We start from the raw sequence: 15,439 nt of genomic DNA, 5'->3' as shown, positions 1-15,439 counted from the left end.
TCTATTTTGTATGTGGGTCGCCACCACAGCATGGCTGCCCACGAGTGGTGTAGGTCCACACCCAGGAAACGAACCTGGGCCAACCGAAGCAGAGCATGCCCAACCTAACCACTAGGCCACCGGGCAGGCCCCTCCAGTAGTTTTTAATGTGAGTGGGAGAGTGGATTTCCTCCCGTTGTGCTGTAATGACCGCACAGTTTGACAACTTGCAGACCCAGGAGTGCACCTGTGTAGATGGCGGAGTCTGAGGGAGCTCCAGGGAGGCGGCCCTCCGGGTGGAAGCAACACGAGGCAGCCTGGGTGTTTGGCGAGCATGATGCCTTGAAGACGCTGGTCTCAGCTGACGCCGGACAGACTGCTGTATCTGCATAAGCCCTATAGAACTTGGAAGAAACAAAGCTGAGCAGGTTGACAGCAGTGCCTGGGGGGCAGTTGGACAGTGGTGAGTAGGCTGGTGGTTGAGCACATGTGAGGCCATCATGGGGACTCCCCGAGACAGGGAGCTTGCAGTGGGCCAGAGCTCTTGCTTACGTGGGTGGGAGCCAGAGTCAGGGCAATTCAGATCCCCTAAGACAGAGACCTGTCTGACTTAGGCTAGGTGCAAAACTTTCCCCTTTACTGTTAAAAAGGACTTCTACTTGATAAACTCCATACTTTAAAGCTCTGTAATTAAAATTTGAAAATATCTCATAATTTAAATTGTACTGATTTATACTAAAGAATATTTCCCCTGACCCTAATCTGCATGCCTTAAATAATTTGAATTAGTAGAGAAGAGACAACAATTTAAGGTGAGCCAGTATGCCTAATATTATAAGGAAACCTAGAGAAACACTAATAAATAATCTTCCCTCGTTTGGGCCCTCAGAACACTGCATTTCTCCTTTAGTTCATTGCCTTCGGCCTTTCATTTTAAGTTATTTGATTTATAGATTGTTGAAGCTGGAAGATACCTCTGAGATGAATTAGTTACAGACTGGGACGTGAGCAGCCAAGCTCAGAGAGGGGTTAAGTGACTTGCCTAAGGTGACCCGGTTCCTCATTCCGTCTGTTGGATGATGACGGCCTTGAGTCAGATGTTGGGGCTCACCCTGCCAGGCCACATTCCACGATGCCCAGCGCCTTGTTCATTGATGGTACTCTGTGAATGAGCTGAAATGAGGTAAACTGAATCTTACTGATGTGGAATGAATTTTATATTGGAAAATAGAAACAGGACTAAAATCTTGTGAGAAGCCGTGCATGAATTTAAAGGCCTATTTCCTTGTAAGAAACTAGGACTTAGATGCATCCTCTTTTGGGTGAAACTTAAACAAAAAATGTATTTAACAAACATTTAGGTAATTCTTACCGTGTGCCAAGCATTGTTCCAAGTGCTTGACAAATTTTAACTCCTTTGGTTTTCAAAATAAGTCTAAGAGTTCGGTCCTGTTATCCTCAATTGACAGAGAGGGAGAGTAAGGCGTGGGGAGACGAGGAACTCACTGTGGATCACACAGTGAATGAGGACAGGGCTGGAGAGCAAACTCAGGCAGCCTAGCTGCACGCTACTTCTCCAAGGCTGTGGACTATGTAAGGAGTTCTGGGCTATTTTCTCTCTCTCTTTTTTTTTTTTTGTGAGGAGATCAGCCCTGAGCTAACATCCGCCAATCCTCCTCTTTTTTTTTTTTTTTTTTTTGCTGAGGAAGACGGCCCTGGGCTAACATCGGTGCCCATCTTCCTCCACTTTATATGGGACACCGCCACAGCATGGCTTACCAAGCAGTGCATCAGTGCGCGCCCGGGATCCGAACCAGCGAACCCCGGGCCGCCGCAGCGGAGCGCGCGCACTTAACCGCTTGCGCCACCGGGCCGGCCCCTCTCTCTCTCTTTTTAAAATTATTACTTAAGTGCAAGGCTTCCTTTGGTGACTTCTGCAGCCTGGTCACAAGCACTGCTTGAGGCACCAAGAAGCTGACGCTGGCACAGCCGACACATCTTCAAGTCTGTGTCAGCACAGGATCGACCACGGCCAAGCATGACGCAACCGCTGAGGGTCTGGGCCCGGTGCCCCGATAGAATCCTCGGGCAGAGTCAGCACACACGGCAACTCGTGCGGCTTTGCTGACACAGCTTGCCAGCCGCAAGAGGCTTCTGTGGTGGCATGGAAGGAAGTTAAGACATCAAGGCTTGTAACTTTCTTTCTGCATCTTACAGAGGTTGTAACTCATTCCGGGGAAAGCGAGGGAACTGCAAGTGTTAGATCTATGTCCTTGAATAACTTTTCTTATCCAAGATTTGAACAAAGTACACAAGTGGTTAAGTTGTCGTTTAGACTTGCCAGAGAACAGAGAAGTGTCTGGAACAACTTGCCATAAAAGGAAAAGTACTCGTTTCAAAAGTCTTTACTGAAATGATTGCTCTACTCAAATTTCAGATTTTCCCTGTAAGACACAAAACTAGCCAGAGACTCTTGGTCCAAATTGAGCTTGTTTTAACTTAATGACATATGGGGATTCGACAGTAGAAAACTGAGGAGATTTTATACCCCAAATATAACCTAGAGCTGGTATTTAGTGATTGGTGGGAAATAGATTGAGAATAAGTTATGAGTGAATACTAAAACTTTAAAAAAACTATGAAATGTTCTTTGTTGTGATTTTTGTCCATGAAATACCAACTTTTGATATTCTTATGTTAGCTCTTTTGAATTCCTAGACTGCTATGATTTGGCCTGTATAGAGAAAGGGGTCGCTCATGAATTATGATAATTTCTCGGCCAAAGCCCTATTGGGAGAGACTGCTTGTCATCTGCTTATTTGCTTCGCGGAGATTCAATAAAGGGACCATCTTTTCCATAATAAAAAGGCAATTCCATTTTAAAAACCTGGATAATTGTATACAGTTTAAATCAACCCTGAAATAATATTGGAACCAGATCAGATTCTGAGGTTAAAATAGATATCTTGGGACATATTCAGCAGTTTGATGACAAGAGCCCACCTCCTGGGATTTATAGCCTAAGAAGCTTTCATTCAATTTAGAAACAAATTAAACGGAAAGACCAGAGCAGAAACATGCAGCTCCCAACAATATGTGCGGCTCAGATATTTACCATACATTTTTCAAGATCAAAATGCGTATTGAATTTCAATTAGGTGCCAGGTATGGTGTTGTACAGTACAAATAAAAGTTAGTTCTGACCTCAAGAAGTTTACAAATTAGATTAATTTAAGACATTATTGCATAGTTTTTAATCTTTTCGGGGTCATGGACCCTGGATTGGTTAGGATTAGATTCAGCTGGAAGCCACAGAAAACCCCAAATGACTGTGGCTTAAACAAGGTCGTAGTTTATTTCTCCTTCCTGCAAACCTAAGCAATCTGTAACTAGAATATCACCTCGGTGATCATCAAGGATGTAGGCTTCTAATTATTTTCCTGTCATCTTCAACACTTGACTTCCACCTCATATTCCAAGATGGCTAGTCAAGCCCCAGCCATCATGTTGATGGAAGGAGGATGGAGATAATCTCTTCTTGTTTGGTAATACGACTACCTGTTGATGCCTTGCTGCAAAGGAAGATGGATAATAGGTCTTTATTCTGACATTTCTGTTCTCAGCTAAAAATGAAGGGAAGAATGGATATTGGGAGGATTAACAATCATCATTCTATGTGGTAGGCACCTTCAAGAAAGTTTTTAAAAGCTAAGATCCCTTTAGAAAAATTTACATATGAGTGCACACACATGTTTTATATGATTTTAGGGCTTTTGCAGACTTCCTCTCCCCTCAAGTTTGACCAAGTTCCCCAGGGGTATGAAAATATGTAAATGACATTTTTCATCAGCACCACCAGTGTCACAGATAGGGTTCTCCAGGAAGCAGATCTGAGATGGAATTAGAAGTTTTAAAGATTCTTTTGGGGGAGGGTAACACTTACAGAAATAAAAGGGGGAGAAAATAGCGTTGGGCAGGTGGGAGGCATCAGATAACTGCAGAACTGAGAAAACTCTGCTAACCCATTGAGGGGATTTTCGAGCAAAGATTGCCGGTTAGAGGAGTCCCACACTGGGAATAAATGGCTTGGCTCTTACACCACTGCCTTGCTCAATCATTGGCTGGTTTCCTGGCTAGAGTGAGACCTTGGTAGTAATGCTTAAGAGCGATCCTAAAGGTGATAAAAGCTGAAGACCATCTACTAATCACAGTCTTTGCAGCTGGACAGCGGGTCCTTTCTTGAAGGGACGTGAGTGGTACATCTCGATGTCTGCCACAACCAGCTGCCATTCAGAGGTTTAAATTACCATAAGGCCATCAAAGCTTGCTGTGGGTGTTAATGTCACTCTTCTAAAATTGTACATCTGTGTTAGCACAGGGGAGATCGTCCCCATTTGTTTATCTTGCATATTGAGTTCTTGCTAAAGCCCTTAAACAATGCCTCCTGACTCAATCACTTTGGCCATCTGTAACGGATGGCTCAAGAAAGGAGCAAGACAGCATCACAGCATTACTCTAGGATAAAAAGTGGAGAAACTTCAACACCTGAGGCTGAACATCTGTGGATGAAACATCATCTCCACCATCACCACTAACTGAGAGAGGCTAATGCTGTCAACAGTTTGAGTTGTGGACACCCCCCATCGCTGAGAGCAAGTTCAGTGGTAACGATTGCTCATCAGGCCGAAGAGTGATATGCCAGTGCTCTATGTCCAGTTCAGGGAGGAAGAATGCAGATTCTACACAACGAATGGTGACAAAATAGCTTGATTGCTTAAATGATCAAAATGGAGCTCAGTTAGGGTTGTAGAAGTTCAGCTCCCCTCCTGTCATGAGTTCTTGATTATTCACATAACTTAAAGCCTAGGAGTTGTATCATAATTAGGAAGTTATCAGCAAGATGCTGCATAACTTATCCACAAATGATGAGCTTGGGCAGTGCCAGGAAGGCCTCTGCCATGACAATATGTCAACCATCTAGTGAAAATGTGAATTTAAGATATCCAGTGTCATTTTTTCTTTCTTTCTCTTTTTCTTATTGGACAGCAAGTGCCAAGAGTTATTTAATTATTCTCTTCAATTCATGGCATACAAACTCATTGTTCTATATAAGACTTCATCCTGAACTTAAATTTATTTTCCCCTTATTATTCTCAATCCCAGTCCTCTCCTCTACGTAGGCATTCACTCTAATATGTTTGATAGATGTCCTTCAATAGGTTTGAATCCTTATAAAATCTGTAGGGTTATTTTGTGTGTTTCTGTATTTTGAATTTCTATAACATTACTCTGTAGATCTCCCTTAATTTTTAAAAAATTAATACAATGTTTTAAAGTTATACTCATGTTGCTGTACATCCATCTAGTTCTTTGCTTCTAACTGCTGCCTAGGATTGCAGAGCATTCATCCACACCACTTTACTGACCCTTCCCTAGTGACAGGTCTCTTAGGTCACCTCCAACTCCCTGAAGCCACCATCAGTGCTTTTGAGAGTCACATCTCCTAAGATAAGATACATGAAATGTAAGCAGTAACTCAGTGTCTTTAAGGCATTCTCAGTTGGAACTGCAAAACCCGCTGGAACAGCAACAAAGCTTTGAGCACAATGATACTCAACAGGGGTGATTTGGCTCTCCTCAGGTCAGGAGAAGTTAGACAATATCTGGAAACATTTTTGATTGTCATGACTGGCACCTGGTGGGTGGAGGCTAAGGATGCTGAAATGCAGGACAGCCCCCTACAACAGAGAATTATTCAGTCTAAGATGTCAATAGCGCCAAGATTGAGAAACTTTGTTAGAGCAGAATTATTTTTAGCTCTGCAAACGTATTCCCTTTATACACTCTTTGAGTTTTGATCTGGTGTGGTTTTTTTGCTTCTGCTTCCTTGGTAAACTGTTATACTGACATTCCTTTCCTCGTTTGTCATGCTTTATTTATTGGCTTTGACTTCTGCTCTGTCTTGTTCCTCTAACCGTGGCCACCTGTTTTGATTGGGATCCATTCTTGGCAATTTCCGTATGCATACCTACAGCCAGCTCCGACTTAATGGCTTGACTTGACTTTCCATCCCAATTCCTTCCTTTCCTTAATGTAATGCAGTGATATTTCTTCCTGTAAATTAATAACTTGATATTCTGATTCATACATTTGTGGAGGAGATGCTAGTTACCGAATAATCTCCATTCTCCGTTTCTGCCTTACTAATTGAATCCTAATTTTATGCCAGGTGGAATCAGGAAAATATTAAATATCCAGGCCTCCTTTTCAATCATTCAGGACACGTAAGCAAAAATTGTTGGGTGGGTCTTCCAAAATCCTTAAAAAGCAGACTGACGTCTATCATGTCCCTTTTTTGCTCTCTACTTCTTCCTGGAATATGGACATCATTACTGGAGCTCCAATAGCCATCTTGCATAATGAGGCAACTTTGATGATGGAATGATGGAAGTCAGTGGTAGGAATAGTGGAATACAGAGATAGAATTTGGATCCACGGTGATAGTGCAACCACTCGACCAGCCCTGGTTCTCACCTCTGGACTTATTTTATGTAAGAGGGCAATAATACTCTTTTTTGACAGTGTGAGTTCCCCCCTCCCACTCCAGACAGAAGGAGGTGCTTTCGGTGTGCAGGCAAAATGAAGTCTGATGCTAGGAAGCTAAAGATACTAATCCTAGACCATGCTGGACTCATGAAAGTAACTTGTCCTCTGTGAAGCCTCCCACCTGTCTGCCACCTTTTCCAGGTGATAGACTTTGACCTCGCCTGCCTTCAGGCCTCAAGATTCACACCATTACAAGCCTTCAACATGAACTATGCACCCACGAAGCCATCTTTTCTATTTTCTAGCAAAATATTATGTTAGAAGATGTTAACCATACATATGTAATACTTTCAGGTATTGTTTACCTGAAAATATTAACAAAAGCAATGCCTCATGATCTGGAAAAGATACCGACCTTCAAACCTGGACAAAGCACCAAATTTCAAATTGACCAAGAAAATGGTCAAGAATCATTACTGATCTTAAAAGACCATTTCAGGGGAAAAACTACTTTTTTTTCTTAGACGCCATTCCAAAATGGTTTGCATTTTCGTAGAGCTTAAGGAACATGTGAACTTTATACAAGGAAGCCAAAAATCCCATGTGCCGAGTACCTGGGCCAGCAGATGTGCTAAGTCTTTCATTGAAGGCCTGAAGAGTGATTGATGGGTTAACATTGCCAGACTTGCCTATTGTCTCTATTCTGTCTTAGAAAAAGACATATCATATAGCTAAGGATGTACTATGGTGTTGCAGGATCTATATCTGTTCTTTACACACTGAAAGGGGGTTGTGCCATTACACTTTAGGTCATGGAGGGCCAATATGAAGGTGACACTGAGCTCTTCCTTTATTACGATGTTATTTTATGATGCTGGATGAACACTAGCTTAATCAGTATCCCTCTCATCTAGAGATATCAATGGTTAGTATTTTGACTGGATGACTAAATTCCTAAGGATATCTCAGAAACTATAAGATGAAAGTGACAATAATCCTCCTGAGGACACTACAGCAGCTGAAGTGGAATCAGCTTCGTGGATTTGGGAATGCCAGTGTAACCACCTCAGAATAGGATATCCACTGATCATATATGGATCATACTAGTTCAAGGTAGAGAGGTGTTACAGTACCGGGGAGGCTGGGATTCACTGTTACTGGTCCTGGGGTTTTTCTAGGCTATAGTCTGTAGCTTGAGGATTGACCTTTCACTCCTCTGTCCACCTGAAGTGCTGGGGCAGGCCCAGGGCTTGTGATGGACTCTAAAGAGATTGCTGTCTGAGTGAATCAGTGCTGAGTCACTCACATTTACCCAGAGGAGCTTTATGAAAGCCTGACAAGTGTCCAATTTTTTTTTTTTTTTTTAACAACTACTGGCATTATCTGACAGAAGGCGTGACAGAAGTTAGAGCTAATCCCTAGGCAAAGCTTGAAAATGGAGACCCTCAGGACAGAACCAGTAGTGTAATGTTAGGGAATACAGGTGTATACATCTATTGTTTAGATGGACCACCTTAAATCATTCAATCTCTTGGGACAAACCTTATTCTTTAAGATTTAATAAGATTGCCTTGAACCCCGACCGTGTGGTTCTTCGCAACATCTCTAGGGATCTCAGAGGCTTAGCTTTCCTGATTCACTTTAGTTTTGAGTCTTGACTTCTGAATCGTCCCGTCTCTGTTGTGAATTTCGTGTACAGCCTCTTTATACTTGGCATCACTAGGCTAGATGTTATTTACATCCCTTTATTTTTCAAAGTACAGGGGAGTATGGCTTAAGGAGCCATCTTCTTGCGGGGAAACTGAGGTAAAAAGTAGTTAAGTAATTTGCCCAAAGTCACCCAACTAGTAAGGTAGAAAGAAAACTACAACATGGATCATGTTCTCAGGGCCCTTACAGTCTTGTAACAAGGTCAACAATGACCATACAAAATGATACGTAGTGCTGTAATGGAGGGATAGAGGAGGGTGGTGGTGAAGTTGCTCTGCCTGGGAGAGCTAGAATACCCTCAGGGAAGACCACATTACACTGGAGTCAAGACTTGGGAGATAACTAGAGACTCAAAAGTTAGGGGGAGGGTGGGAGGGAGGAAATAGGGGAACAAAACCCAGAGGCAGGAGAGTATGATGGCATCCCGAATACCAAATATGGGAAGGAGCAATGGTAGACAGAAGGTTACTTAGATGGAAGTATGCCACGCTGAGGAGTTTAGGTTTTATTCTGTGGGCATCATGAGGCCACTGAAGGATTTTGAGCGGGAGCGTGGCATGATTTAATTTGTAGGTTATGCTATTTTAATGAGCCCTCTGCTCACTGGCAGTGTCCTTATTCCCTACTGAAGCCTGTACTGATGGGCTGTTAAACATGGTCTATGTGCTCAGGAACTGTCCAGCACAAGGTGAGAGTAAGCACTGTATCTGGCATGGCATTATTTCCTCCCTACTTACGAGGAAGCCACCTCCTTCTCTCTCAAATGTCTGGGTGTTGTGCTATCTCAAGTCAGCAGAAGACATCTTCAGAGCTGTGAGCCACATTCCACCCAACTTCATCTCCAACCTCCCTTTGGAAACAGAGTTATAGCCCATGGAAGGGAAGGATCACTCAACCAGTCCTCAAGCTCTTTAGTACATGTGACACTGGCCTCAGCCAAGCCTCTATGACTCACTCAATCAAATTCTCTATTTCTCTTCCTTAGAGGTCCTGGGGAGCTGAGCCAGCAGCCACTTCCTTCCATTGCAGGTGTCTTAGATAGAAATGAGGTTATTTGCTCACACTGCAGCAGTTAAAGGTGTAGAGTGCTCTTGAGAGAGACTCTCACAGATTCTGAAAAATAATGCTCTTTTAAATATGGTGAAAGTGCTCGCTTATAATTTATTTAAGATGTCATAAAGTTTCTGCCAGCTCTGCCCTTTGAAACCCCAGCCTCAAATTCTAAACTGGGGTGCCGAGCAGCAAATATCTTAAAATTCTCCTAATCATTCTGCCATAAGTAACCTTTCCCAAAACAGTCTAATAGCGTAAGATTTTCCCTTCAAAGGAATTGTTCCAAACTTCCTTTCTAATATTTTTTCCCAAGGCAGTAAAACTATCTGAAATGTACACAAGACTTATAAAATGGAAATAAAATTACCTTCATAAGACTTTAAACTCATAATGAGTTTCTGAAGTCATAGTTCTCCTCCAGGACAGGCCTGAGGCAAAATGATACTGTAGAAAATATTTGCACATACCCTGTTAGCAAAATTTCTGCCAAGGATGTCTACTTTTGGACTTTATATCTTAGTGCGACTATACAGTTACATACTACCTCTCTCGGAGTAATTTTCATTCTGAGACTAATTGCTACATGGCAAGCTCCAGATTTACCCTAGCTGAGACTTGAATGAATCTGAGCGGTTGGGTTGGGCGAATCTTGCCCTTTTTTAATGAATACCACGATGTATCTATTAATTAACCTAGGGAGTGAGAAATCTCTAGGGAAAATAAATCTTGAATTGTGTTCACAAATTGCATTTGGATTTATATAGACGTGCCTAATGGACTTGGGGGCCAGGGAGCCTGATATCAGTAATCTTGTGATTCTCTATGTGTATGAGATTTGATTTCTGTTGATCTCTTCTACCAGACTGTAAGCTCCCTGACGGTGGGGCCATGTCTGCTTTTCCTCATCATTATATTTCCCATGTACAGCACAGGGCACAGAAGTGTAAATCAGTATTTGTGGGGAGAATAAAATGGCCTGAAAGCTGATTGAGACACACACACATGATATAGACATAGAGGAAAGAGAATGAGAGTCTGAGTCATCTTGGGCTGCTCTAAGGAAATGCCACAGGCTGGTGGCTTAAACAACAGACCTTTATTTTTCATGTTTCTGGAGGCTGGAACGTGCAGGATCAAGGTGCTGGTCGATTTGGTTCCTGGCGAGAGCTCTCTTCTTGGCTTACAGATGGCCTCCCTTTCTTGCTCTGTCCTCACATGGTGGTGATGGGGGGGTGGGGAGGAGGGAGAGAGAGAGAGAGAGAGAGGGAGAGAGAAAGAGAGAATCTCTTTCTCTTCTTATAAGGCCACAGTCCTATTGGATTAGGGCTCCACCCTTATGACCTCATTTAACCTTAATTACCTCCTAAAGATCCTATCTCCAGATACAGTCACATTGGGGGTTAAAGCTTCAACATATGAATTTAGCAGGAGATAAGAACCCATAGCAATGGGTTTCAGAGACAGAAGGACTTGAGGTAAAATAATAATAATTTACTTATGATCTGTACAGTCTCAGTTTGAAGTTTCTGAATCTCAGTTTCCTTATATCAAAATGAAGGTCATAATACCCACCTGCAGATTTATGAGAAGAATAAATAATATAAACACAACATTTGACACAGGGCTTGCTCAGGGCAGGAACTCAATAAACATTGGCTCTCTTTATTATCCTCCTGGGGCTCTCTTGGCGCTGCCTCAGATGGAACTGAGACATACCTGGAAAACACTGCGGGGGTGGGATGTCCAGAAGCCTCTTTATGTAGGGATCCTTGATGGAAGAAGGATCTGGTTCAAGAAGCCTGACTATTGAATGTCGCCTGCTCATCATGGAGCTGAGATGGGTTTGAGTGATGACTGGTCCTTTAGATCATCTGAGCCCTCATTTGACTTGTGTGCAAATACTGCAGTGACTGGGGCAGGGACAAAGATGTTGTCAGTAAAAATGACAAGCAATTTCACTATAAGGTCTGTGTAGGGAATATTAATAGACTTGTTTGGATATTTCTTTAACAGAATGGAGAGAGACAGAGGGAGAGAGAGACTGAGATTCTTTACTATAATGTAATAATACAAAGACCAAGTCTGAAATCTTGAGTTCTCTAATCTCCCAGCTGTGGCCAGAGATGAAAGTGCCCAGTTAATACCTGGTGAAAGATGGTGGTGCCATTCTGACCTGACATACCCGGAAGGTGCCTGACAGGAAGGAATACTTCAGAATTTGTGTCCAGATAGGAGAAGACATTTTCCAGAGCACGTCTCCTAGAAATACTTTAGTTTCTTTTCAGGTGGATGGAGTCCAACCTGAGCAACACAGGGCCAAAAGATGGAGTGATCTGGATGATTACTGTTAATATGGCTTCTTTGGGGCTGGTACGTCTAGAGGTGTGTAACTGCCTTCTTTGGGGCTGGTACGTCTAGAGGTGTGTAACTGCCTGGTACTTTTATCAGCTGTATTGTGATGGATACAGGAAAGCAAGTTGGACCTGCAAGTGGAAGTCCCACCTGGAGAAAACTCAATTTTGTTCTTACCAGGTATCTAATCCTTTTTTTTCATTCAAGGTTTAGCTTCCTCATATGTAAGATGATGATCTTTATATTACCGCACAGGATGATTTTATAGATGGAATGAGATAAAGTATGAAGTACTAAGCACCTGGTGGGCAGTGAACACATTTGTTGAATTGAGTTGCCTGGGCAGCAAGGCTTATGGAGTTATGCCAGCTCTACCATTGACTAGCTGTGTCCACTTTAGCAAGTCTTTAATAATTGCTGACTTACTGGTTTTGCCTTCACACGAGCTGTCAACCCTACCAATTTCTCTGATCCATTTCTACCTTGCCTAGGCAGCCAAATGTTCTATTTTTTTAAAATTTGTTTTGTAATTCATTGGTAATAGGAACTGGTTGTGTGATTGCAACTACATTGCTGAGGCAGCATTTTGAGTGAAGCCCCATGATGGTCCCAGAAAGGGGGAACCCTGTTGGACTCATGCTACATCAAAACAGTGAGACCATTTCCTAAGTGATATTTTCCAGAGGATCTCTGGCTTCATCTTTCCAGAGCAAACTTGGGACCTTGGTTAAGCCATTTATACTTTTTTGGTCCAAATTCCTAATTTATAAAGGGGAAGGTGTTGAGGTGGAGGAGATGAGTTTAAAAAAAAAAAAATGTAGTGACTCAGTGGTAAGGGCAATCACTCCTGAAGAGACCTTTGTTGCTTTGCCCTGAATTAGAGCCTCCAGCTTTAGCAAATCTTAAGCTTGTAATAGAGCAAGTTGTGAGAAGTTAATTGGCACCTTGTATGTTTTTATATGTTGTATATTCTTTCTAAAGAAATGAGAGGACTTAAATTGGCTTCTTTCCAAGGTCTGAGCTCTCCTTGTTTCCAAAGGAGAATTAATAGACTTTTGTGAAAAAAAGGAAGAGTTTTTGGCGTATCAGAGTGACCCAAAGAGCAGGAGAGAACTCTGGTGATACTTTGTGTTCTCAGTGGGGAATTGTTCTACCCAGGAGGTTGATGCCTCAAAAACTGAGAAGGAAAACAGAAGAGTCGCAGGTGACCCACTGAGGGCATGCCAAGACACAGCACCCTGGAAGTGGCAGGACCTTGAAGCGAATGCCTACCTGTGAGTACAGGAGGATGGCCACTAGACTCAGTGAAGTGGTCCCTGGTGAAGCTTGGTGGGAGTGGAGGCACAGACGCTGGAGAGGGTTTCATAGACCTGCTCAGGAAGCATCCTCATCATCAATATGGTGGACTGATAACTAGATGTCTCATTCTTATCTTTGCAGGTAAGGTTCTAGTAATGTGGATGGGAGGGTGAGGAAATTATGAAAATGTGTGATACTGGACATCTTGTTGACCTTGATCAATAGATGCAGAATCTTAGTCAGTTTAGTAGAAGTAAAGAAATGTGACATGTCTTGTACATTGAGGGCTCTTGAGCAAGTTATAATGTTACTAGTCCACTTCATCCTGGGATAAAGAACCACTCCCTCAGTAAGTCATTTGCATGCTTAAATGGAGATCACTCATGAAACATTTATTATCTTGATGATGGGAAAGTTTTCTTAAAAAAAAACATAAAATAAGCAAAATATCAAATCAGCATATTAAAAATTTAGAAACAGCCTAAATATCCATGAGCAGAGAATGGATAAAGTGTGAAGTTTTAATACAATGGAATTCAATGCTAATATTTTTCAAACTTTAATGTGCATCTAAGTCATGCAGGGATCTTGTTAAAATACAGATTCTGTATGTCTGGCGTGGGTCCTGAGGTTTTGCATTTCTAGCAGACTCCCAGGTGATGCGATGCTGCTGATCCACACACATTACCTGGAGTAGGAAGGTTCTATCTAACAGCTAAAATGAACCAGAGTTACACCTGCCAAGATAAACAAATTTCAAAAATATAACTTTGAAGTAAAGAAACAAGTTGCAGAAGGATATGTAGGATATGATACAATTTACATAAAATTTAAATAATGCAAAACAATATTCTATATTTTTTATTGGTGTGTGACACATATATAGTGAAAGTATAAAAATAAGCTTAAGAATGGTAAACATTAAATTCATAATAGTGGCTATCTTTGGGGAAGTGGGGAGGAAAGAGATTGAACAGATTATACAAGGGACTTTGATAGGATCTGCAATGTTTGTTTGTTTTTTTTGTGTGTTTGAGGAAGATCAGCCCTGAGCTAACATCTGCCAATCCTCCTCTTTTTGCTGAGGAAGACCGGCCCTTAGCTAACATCCATGCCCATCTTCCTCCACTTTATATGGGACGCCGCCACAGCATGGCTTACCAGGCGGTGCGTCGGTGCGCGCCTGGGATCCGAACCGGCGAACCCCGGGCCACTGCAGCGGAGCACGCACACTTATTTAACCACTTGTGCCACTGGGCCGGCCCCTGCACTGTTTCTTTCTTAAGCTTGGTGGTAGGTACAAAGATGTTTGTAACATTATTTTCTATATTTTTGTATGTCAACATTAGGACTTAAATGTTGCGTGTGTGTGAGTTAATTCAGTGGTCTAGTAGAGATTCTGTATAAAAACTTGAACCTTTTTCCTTGTGATCTTTTGTTTTGAGGATACAGTTGAAGAACAACCACAGCTGATTTTATTCTTTGGAGACATGGAGGGTGGGTAAAGGACAGTCAACACTGCTATATTTGGAAAAAGAAAAAAAAATTTATTTAAGAAGAAATGTGACATTTTCTTGACTATCTTTAGCAGAGTTTTCTGTTTTTTCCACGATAGGCAATTCTACACATACTTCACTGTTAACATTTAAAATTTGCCAAAGAATAAATGTTGACATTCTGGTAAAAAAGGAGCTCATAACACATCGGAATTTTATTTAGAAATAGTGCATATTTTATCATTAACCACGTGTATTGGTGTACTTACAGGGAAATATTTTCTGTTTAGTTATTCTATTTCTGTTTTAAATTTGTTTTAACTTTTTTTCCTAAAGGAAATTAAAGATGGACTAGGGATTTTAGTGAATAAAAATAAATTTCACAAACAGAAAAAATGGTAAGATCCACAAATGGGCAGAAGATACAAATAGAATTCTCACAAAAGAGGAAATACAATTAATATACATATATCTAGAATTATGTTCACGTTAACTAGGTTTGAAAAAGTGCATAATAAAATAGCTATGAATGATGATTTTTGCTCTTCTAATTAGCAAAACACTTTTATTGTTTTTAAAAACTGTAATATTTAATTCTGCTGAGGATGTGGTAAGATAAGCACTTTCACTTGTTATTCATATCAGGGTAAATTGTAACATTTTGGAACACTATTTGGCAATATGCGCCAAGAGTTATAAAAATGTTCATACTGCCTACTGGAGAATCTCTGTTGAGAATTTTATCTGAAATTTAGAAAAATATGCATAAATATTTTCATCACAATTTTATATATAATAAGGAAAATTTTGAAATAACCTCTGTTGGTTTGGATCCTAAAGGAAGAGGATGTGAAGGTGATATTACACATGTAAGAGACTTGTTAGACAAAACTCCTGTGAAAGATAAAGAAGGGGGAGCAGGAGTTGGAAGAGCCTTCAGACTGAGATGCAGATCTGACACCTGTGAAAAGAGAGAAGGAACAAAGGATTGCATAGGAAAAGCC

The sequence above is a fragment of the Diceros bicornis genome, chromosome 2 (genome assembly GCF_020826845.1).
Source record: "Diceros bicornis minor isolate mBicDic1 chromosome 2, mDicBic1.mat.cur, whole genome shotgun sequence".
Lineage (NCBI taxonomy): Eukaryota > Metazoa > Chordata > Mammalia > Perissodactyla > Rhinocerotidae > Diceros > Diceros bicornis.
Note: the sequence above shows the minus strand (reverse complement) of the source record.